We start from the raw sequence: 8,615 nt of genomic DNA on the forward strand, positions 1-8,615 counted from the left end.
CCTCTGTAAGTAGATGATGGAGGTAGTCAAAGTGGGAAAAGACAGAAGGTGCCATGCTGCCAGGATGGCATATGGGCAAATTCCCAAGTGGAACCTGACATGCTGGCATGGCAGGAGAGATTAGTGTTTTCCAGGCAAGAGGAGAGGGTAGGTTTGAGTGATTTAGAGCTAGTCTTAAATCCTGACCTCAATGGCTGAGGAATCTGACCCCTGCAGTCTTGTCAATGGACGATGGAGTTACTGAAGGGGCGTATTTGTTCCCAGGAATCTGCAGAAACATGTGATGTGGAACAGAAATTCTGTCCTCTCCTCTCTGGCAGGCTGCTCAGCTGCCTGGATATGGTTTCCCCTCTGCTTCAGCTGGACATTTTTTCATTTAAATTAGGGCTGTAAAAGTTCTGGGAATATGTGCAGGCTCTCTGCATTGGAAACTTTCTCTCCATTGCTTCACAACTGCTGCAGACCTACATTGCAATGAGAGCTAGTCTGCAGTCTCATTTTATTTATTGGTACAACGCTGACATGGAAGAGAGAAAGTGAGAGGGGATTCTGTAATTCATTACATATTTGACATCCTATTCTAAAAAGCTCATAAATTGATCTTTAGTTCATTTTGTTTCCTTAATTGGCAGTGTCACTCTTGGAGACTGGCTGGCATGTGTATTACTTTGGGTGTTGCCTGTCTTTTGTGTACGAGACCTGCAGAAGGGCAGACTTGTCTATTTTAAACTAAAGCTCATAGTAGATAAATTCTCCACTTTACCTGGACAAAGCTGTAGTAACCAACACAGTCTTGTGGTTTCTGTTGGCCAAACGTTTTTGAAAGATTATATCTGGAATTATTTTGCTGTTAAAGCTAAAATGACACATTTTGTTCCCTTATATGTTTCATCATTCCCTCTATTTTAGGTCAGATGATTCATCTCTGCATTACTGCTTCTGCATTTCCATTGCCTTAATTGGGTCTTTTGGAGTCATTACAGTCTATATGGAATTGGCAAATGCTATTTCTAACAACATACAGAGTTGTCCCCTCTCTTGCTTTCTCCTTTCTCCTTTCTCCCTTCCCTCCTCTCCCCTCCCCTCCTGCTTTCCCTCATTCCCCCTCCTCACCTTCCTCAGTCCCAGGTGGTTTCTTTTTTCTTGTCTCTACTGCACTACAGCTTTTCAGGGAGTGAGCTGGAGGGTTTCGCTCACTCTGGTGCTAAAATGTGACTTGTTTTCTTTACCCATGAGTTAGCTCAGAGGAAAGTCCTCATGACTTTTCATGCTGTTTTAAGTTACAGCCAAGTATCTACAAAAACCCTTGTAGGCAGAGGATGTCATGAGATGTCCTGACCCAGTATGTTTGCTGAGTACTTCAGATCCTATGTCAGCAGTTATTGCTACTCATTTTTTAGCAGCAGGTCTCAGTGCACAGAGGGTGACATGATTGCTTTTCTTCCTGCTTTGACCATTTCCCACCAAGGTGTGCCTTCAGACACCAAGAACAGCCCTCCACCCAAGCATGTACCAACACAGGGACAGCAGTTGCTTCTGTGTGCAGTGATTAAAAACTGAACTCACTCTAATTGCATCCCCATATGTCAGTTGGATGCAGCTGGTGGGTATGGAGAGGCAGTTGCAAGTATTGTAGTTTACCATAGTTTAACAGATTACTACCTGCCACCTGAGCTGAAGAATCTGGCTGGAAACGTGCTTTTAGCCAGTGGCAAAAAAACCAACCACTAAAAATGGGTGAGCATCAAAGTGTTTAATATTTAAAAATGTCATCTATAATGCCAAATTGTTAATAGACTTGTGTTCAAAGATGATGTATGCATTTACATTTTAAAGGAAGCATTTGTAAATGAAGTCATTTGTCATTGCTACTTATACGGAACTCTCTGTTTGGGATTTTATAATTCTGAAGTTAAAGAGGACTATTACAATCATGTAATAGGTCTCTGCATGGAAATAGTCCACAAAGCCCTTAATTAACCCTGCACTGAATTTATAGCTTCTGGTAGAGCTTTACCTTTTCTGCTTGCTTGAAAGACTTGAACCTTTCAAAATCATCTCCTTTCTAATTAAATAAAAATAATGGAAGGAAGGAGCATTTCCTCTGAAAATGTTTTAAGCAAAAAAGGTAATTAATGTTATAGTAAAAAATCTAACAAATTTCCAGGATTGGAAGCTGTACCTTCAAGAACAAAAAGGCAGAGTTATTTTAACAACGAGGATTATTAACCACTGGAAAAATTTGCTGAGAGTTATGGTGGCTTCCCTGTCATCAAGACCAGGTTCCCATCTGGAGGTTGTGCCACAGATGGTGCATATGCCCATCACATTCCTACAGGTGTCCGGTGTCTGGAGCCTGTGGGAAAGCTTCAGCAGGGAACTGGCCCTCACAGGTCTTCCTGAAGCTCTGAATGGGGCAGCTTGAAGGATGATGTTGAGTGAGCATAGCCAAACTCTTAATTCCTGCTAAAATGCATACTGATTGTTGTCACTTGATAGCTACAGATTTTGGTGAACTAAAGAGATTAGTTTTTGTTTTTTAATCTACTGAAATTTCTGGACATCTGTTTAGCTTTAAGTATGGGCTCATTGGAGTAAAACCTAGGCGAAACTTTGGATTGTGTCACTAATGGATGACCTAAAAATAATAAATTCAGGGAATTCTCTCAAGATATAGCAATCATTTCCTGTTGCCTGGCAATATCTCCAGCACTGAATACAGAACTGGGAATTTCTTTTATGATGCTGTGCAGAAAAATTTGTTTACAATTTTCCACTGTGATTCCCCCAAGAGAAAGAATCCATGGCTGATACAGAGAGAGCAAACATTAATGACACCTTCTATTCATCTTGGCAAATTTATGACCAAGTTTCTGTTCTTCTTTCTGTATTTCCATCAATGTTTACTGAAAGACACCCTTGCGTTTTCTCAAATTCATCCCACTCATTTTCAGTGGGAATTAGCTTGAATTTATTCTAAACAGCTTATTATAGCATAATTTAAATTTTAGTTTATTTTTAAGTACTCTTTTTCAATAATCCTGTCTTCACATGCCATGCTAAAATCTTTTTTCTTTAAGGAGGACTAAGAGTTTTTGGAAAGTATCTGTAGATCACATTTTATTACCCATGCAGTATACATGATTTGGTTTAAAGGGAACCTCATACACTCACTATGTTCTGTGCTTGATAGAAGAACGTGAAGATCCTAATTTCATAGTATGCTTCAGGCATACTGAAGTAAGCTGCTGCGTACCTCCCTGAACAACAGTATTTACCATCACTTGTAGGACTGGGATGTTTTTGTGACTGAATTCAGCACCCAGCAAGAAAAAAGGATGGTTGAATGTCTTTGTTCTCCTCGAATATACTGACAAGAGGAGGACAAAAACCTTCATGGCTTCTTGGGCTGGGATAAGTTTTTCCTATGACCTGGGATACACCCAGTGTATGCCTTCAATCTGCATTTTTTGGGGAATACATTAACACTGGAAATATGCTTGCATGAACTGACTCCATGAAGAAGGTCATGAAATAAATCATGCAGAGCCATTCCAATGACAGCCACGGTGGACCTGTTACACATTTAGGAAAAAAAATGCATGCTAAAGTCAACAGTTTCAAATAGTTTGAGTTTCTTCTTGCCATTGGTATTTTAACATTTGGTCAATGCTTCTGATAACAGTTAACCCTCCAATTTCCTTTTATGGTAAATTCTGTTAGAGCGGATTCTGCTGTTGATGGGAGAGCTAATCAAAATTATGCTTAGCTGGTGATGAGCTCAACTGAGCAAGTGAGATTTTGTTCTTGTTTTTCTTTTGTTTACATGGTAACTGTTTCTTTCCTTTTCCCGTACAAATAAATGTCATGTAGCATAGCTGAGATGTGCTGCCTTTTATTTGCCAGGAGAAGCTGCTAATAATTGAATCACTTGAACACTGAAATTTAAAGGCAAGACTTTTCAACAGAAAAAATACTGATATATGCTACAGGATTAACTTTGTGGCATGTCAAGACCACCCTGTCACACCTATCTCCTAAAAATAATGAATTCTTTTGTTCCTATAGGAAAGGTGTTGAAGTTTTCCAAATCATCAAAATTCACTGTTCGGATCACAGATTTTTTTGCACTATCTCAATGGTTTAAAACATAATCTCAGCAGCAGCTTCTTTTCGTAGTACAGGAAAATAATTCAGACATCAAAATGATCTAAAGTCAGTCCAACAAATATTTTTTGAAGACAACAGATTTTGAACTGATCCTTAAACACGCAAAACCAAAATAAGCTTCGTTTGTTTTCATAACAGCTAATTGCATAATGTGATTTAGCTTGAATGCAGGGAGCTTGAAAGAATAAACAAGTTAATAAGGTGCTATGGGACTTGCCTTTATGTTGCTCATGTAAAGACTTGTTAAGGATAGAGGGTTAAACTAAACTAAACTGATAGATAAAAGCTTCCAGAGGGTGTTTACAACTCAAGCATCCAATGCGCAGGGAACCATTTCCCTCCTCACTGATTGCACACAGTTGCTAGAGAGTGTAATGCAAGTCACTGTTTCTATTTCTTCTTTTTCTCCTTTGTCTCATCCGCCTGTGCCAGAACCGATCCTTCCTCGTCACGATTGCTTTCTGTATAAATTGTGATGCTTGAAGAGTGTAATAATCATGGTTGAAAAATGAATTTTGTAAGATGAAGTTTCAACAGGCCAATATAGTTCCATTATTTTTAATATAAATATTAACAGTCTTGCATCAATTAGAGTTCCTCTAGCAATGGTTGTATCTTTGCATGTCTGTGTATATACATGTATATATGTATGCATGTTCCTATAGGTATCTGTTTGTGTGTGAATATAAACATATATGTACACAAAAATGATGTGTATAATGGCAGAGACATGATAAGAAAAAAAAAAAAAAGGAAAACATTCATCTGCATTTACTATTCAGGCTGACAGTAATGTAAAAGGGGAAAGACAGAAGAAGATCTAAAAGTAAATTAGAATAAAAAGACCTTTCTGCTTTGATAATCATTAGTGCTGTTTGTAGGAATGCAGAAAAGATTTTCGTAAGTGGACATTGAGTTATGTGCATAACCCTTACCCTTTTGGGAAAACAGTCCTCCCAAATTTATTTTTAGACAACTCTAGATTGAAAATCAGCCCATTTTTTTAGGGGCTAGGTAGTTGCATAATGTAGGCACATGACTCTTCAAAATTCAGATGTTTGCTTTTAAAAAAAGAGCTAGACCTGCCCTTTTTTGTACCTCGCACAGAAAAAGGAAAGGGAATACCAGTATTGTTGGAATTTGCCTTCACCTTCATTTGATCATATCTCCCTTGAAGGGTGTTTCAGCAGCATTTTAAAGGCCAAAATGTCCTGTCTAATCCTCCTTTTCTCTGCCCCAAGGACGAGAGAATTACACAGATCCCATTTTTCCAGGTCTACATCACCCTTGTGCCAAATGAAACTCCAGGTAATTTGCTGAGTTTTTGGCTGCTTTCGGTCACTCACCGCAGCTCTTCAGAGTGTGAAACTGCCTCAGCCATGCCATTTTTGACATGGAAATACTGTTTTAGTTGTGGACCATATGATAAATGTTTTCTTACTGGAGCCTTGTTATCATAAAGATATACTTGTTACCATGAAGATACTTTTCTGTGTCCTTCCACAGCATGAGGTTTCCACCTTGCTGGTAAGGAAACACACTCACCACATCCTGGAGGAAGCACCTAATTCCAGCACTGCCATCAGGGTGATTTTCTCAGACTGATGATTAAGGGTCTATCCATCTGCTGCCGTTTATAAGCCCTCGAGGATCATCATGTGAACTTCTCCAGTGTCTAAAGTTGTGTTAAGTATTATTGTCCCTCTTGCTTCTGGAAGTACAAGGTCTATCAAAACCAGATCTTTTGCGAGCAGGGAACAGTGTTGCCCTTTAATGTTTTTCCTCTTACGTGCATGATTGCTTAGAATCAGGGGCATATAGCCAAAGCATTCATTTTTCTCTTGTCATTAGCTAAGCTTTTGCTTTCTTAATCTGTTGCAGCTAAGGCATGGAAGTTTTGTAGACTGTCCTAAAGCCTTTGCTGACTTTGCCAGTTAGCCCTGGTCCATCCGTCCCATCAGATGTCTGAGAAGGAAAGAACAGTGAACTAAATGAAAATGTGCTAGATGTGATCATATTTCATTTGCCTCTCACTTTTTAAGAAGTGCACACACATTCTCTTATCTCTCACTACACTGATGTAACCGATGCACGTAATTATCTCAGCCGTGCTACGTTTTGGGGAAGACTGAGACACTCTTGAATCTCAGCTTTCAATGAGAATTTGAGGCATTAGACCAGTTCATGAGCTCTGTCTCTCAAGTAGGACAATATTCAGTAGATTTTAGACTATGATAGAAATTAATTGCAAAGATGAAGAGTGATGGAATATGCCTGCTGATATTTATACTTGGCATTTGAATGATAAATGAATGTTAATCATGACAACAATCATGTTCTCACCATCCTTCAGTGGTAGCATTATCATTATATCTATAAACTCAAGGCCCTATCATTTCCAGCAGCAAATAACAAAGAAAATGCTCCCTGCCCCAGAGCACTTGCAATCCAAATATCACGAAGGACAGGGTTATGTGCCTCCTTAACCAAAGCCAGATGTTTGGTTTCAAGGAGGGAATTAAAATCTATTTTCACTAGGGAATTTTTCTCATGCAGAAGGTCAGCATGGGAGAAAGCATGCAGGAAGTTTCCCTACTGGCATTTGTGCTAATTAAGGGTGCAGAACAGATTCAGTAAATAACCCACTGTTTTCACAAGCCAATAAACATTTTGAAAAGCATCTCCTCTCGAGCTTTAAATATCAACTCTCAATATCTGGCAAAATGTGACTTTTTTTTTTTTTTTAGTTAAATAGAGTGAGATAATTTTAGTTGGGGTTTTTGTGGTCTGAAAACTGGAAGGAGCGAAAAATTAAGTATATAATTTTCCTCCTATTTTACAGTGCATGACCAAATACTTCTCTTCACCTGTGAATGCCAAAACCTGGTGTGAAGTCCCTTTGGTTCCACACATCGAACCTCCTTGCCAGGTCTCTCTCCTTTTTCCTGACTAGGTTTGCGAAGGTGATCGATTGTTTCTTTTATGGATTACCAAGACAGTGATGCAATATAATCTTTATTCCCAACCAAGCATTTAGATTTCTACTTCCCCTTTCAGCACTACAGTATTGTAGAGAAACTGCCAGTGATTGTGTCAGCAGTTGATGCTGATAGGAAGTGGGAATGATTTTATTTTCCTGAGTACCTGGAGAAGCAGACGGTGCTGTCTAGCAGAGGCAGGGGCTGCATGTACGGAAGGGTGTAGAAAGAGCAGCAGTTTTTCTGGCGTCAGAAGTGGAAATACCAGTGCTGGGAAACTCTGCTGAAGACAGAGCATGGTTCTTCCCCAGTATAATGTAAAACTCGCACTCTGAGGATGGAGGCTTCCTTCTGGCTGCACAGTCCTGCAAAGTGACCCCCTTGCAAGAGACCTGTGGGCTAATATTAGACTTCCACTCTTCCATTACTTAATTCATGGGTACTGATGGAATAAGTCCTGCTGGCATGCTGGAAAACACTGTGCAGGCTGGAGCTTTGCTCTCCTCTATTTAAGCAGAAGCTTGAACTCAAAGATGCTCCAAATGACAGAAGTCGCTTGGTGGGTGAAACCATGGCGAATGTATACGTGTCAAAATGCAGAGTCAGAGCAGGACGCTAATAGCCTCCTGCTGAGTAATTCAGAGGGTGGTTTAGCACTGTAGTGCCTTCTGGGCAAATCTGAATATTTGTTCAGACTTGGCTTTGTTCTGAGAGACACCTGGTGCAGGGGTTCTTACAAGTAGTTTGTAATCTTTACTTGGGGGAAGGGTATGAGCACAGGCGTGGAAGCCCCATAGATCCTTTGATCACACTGATGATTTAGTATCAATCTCAAAACAGAAATAATTCCAAAACAACAGTTACACTTGACAGCAGGCCAGGATTTTCCTTAAAAAAAAAAAACAAAAAAGATGAAGAGGAAAGAAGAAAAACATTTCCTCGCTGTATACAGTGAGATCTCTGAAAGTACTGGTGAATTTACTGTTTGTTCAGATTCCCTGAGAGACACAGATTTGGGTTCATAATTTGTCTGGTCATTACGTTTTGGCAGAAAGATTAAAACTCTTTTTCTTGCAGCCCAAGCTTCCCTTTACCTCAAACTTCCACTCCATATTGGTTTTAATCATTTGATGTTTTAGTCATTTGGTGGTTTTTTTCCCACTTAAAAAGCTCCCTGCCTCCTTTGTACTTAAGTAATCCAGTGTTTGTCTGGGTTGATCACAATTGCAGGTATTAACGGGGAGAAAAAAAGAAACAATACACCTCCCCAGAAAAACTTATTGCATTGCTTCTTCTAAACAAATCTATTCAAGTGTTTGTACCTTCCAACCAGGTTATAATATGCTGGTTTTTTGCAAACCTTTCCTGAAGTCCTTACTCAGCATTCACACAGTAGGAGCTGGGTGCTATCATTTGCCTCCTCTGTATAGTAGGTTCATTTAGTCCAGTGTTTCTGCTTTTAAGGGC

Source organism: Numenius arquata, chromosome 1, assembly GCF_964106895.1.
Source record: "Numenius arquata chromosome 1, bNumArq3.hap1.1, whole genome shotgun sequence".
NCBI lineage: Eukaryota > Metazoa > Chordata > Aves > Charadriiformes > Scolopacidae > Numenius > Numenius arquata.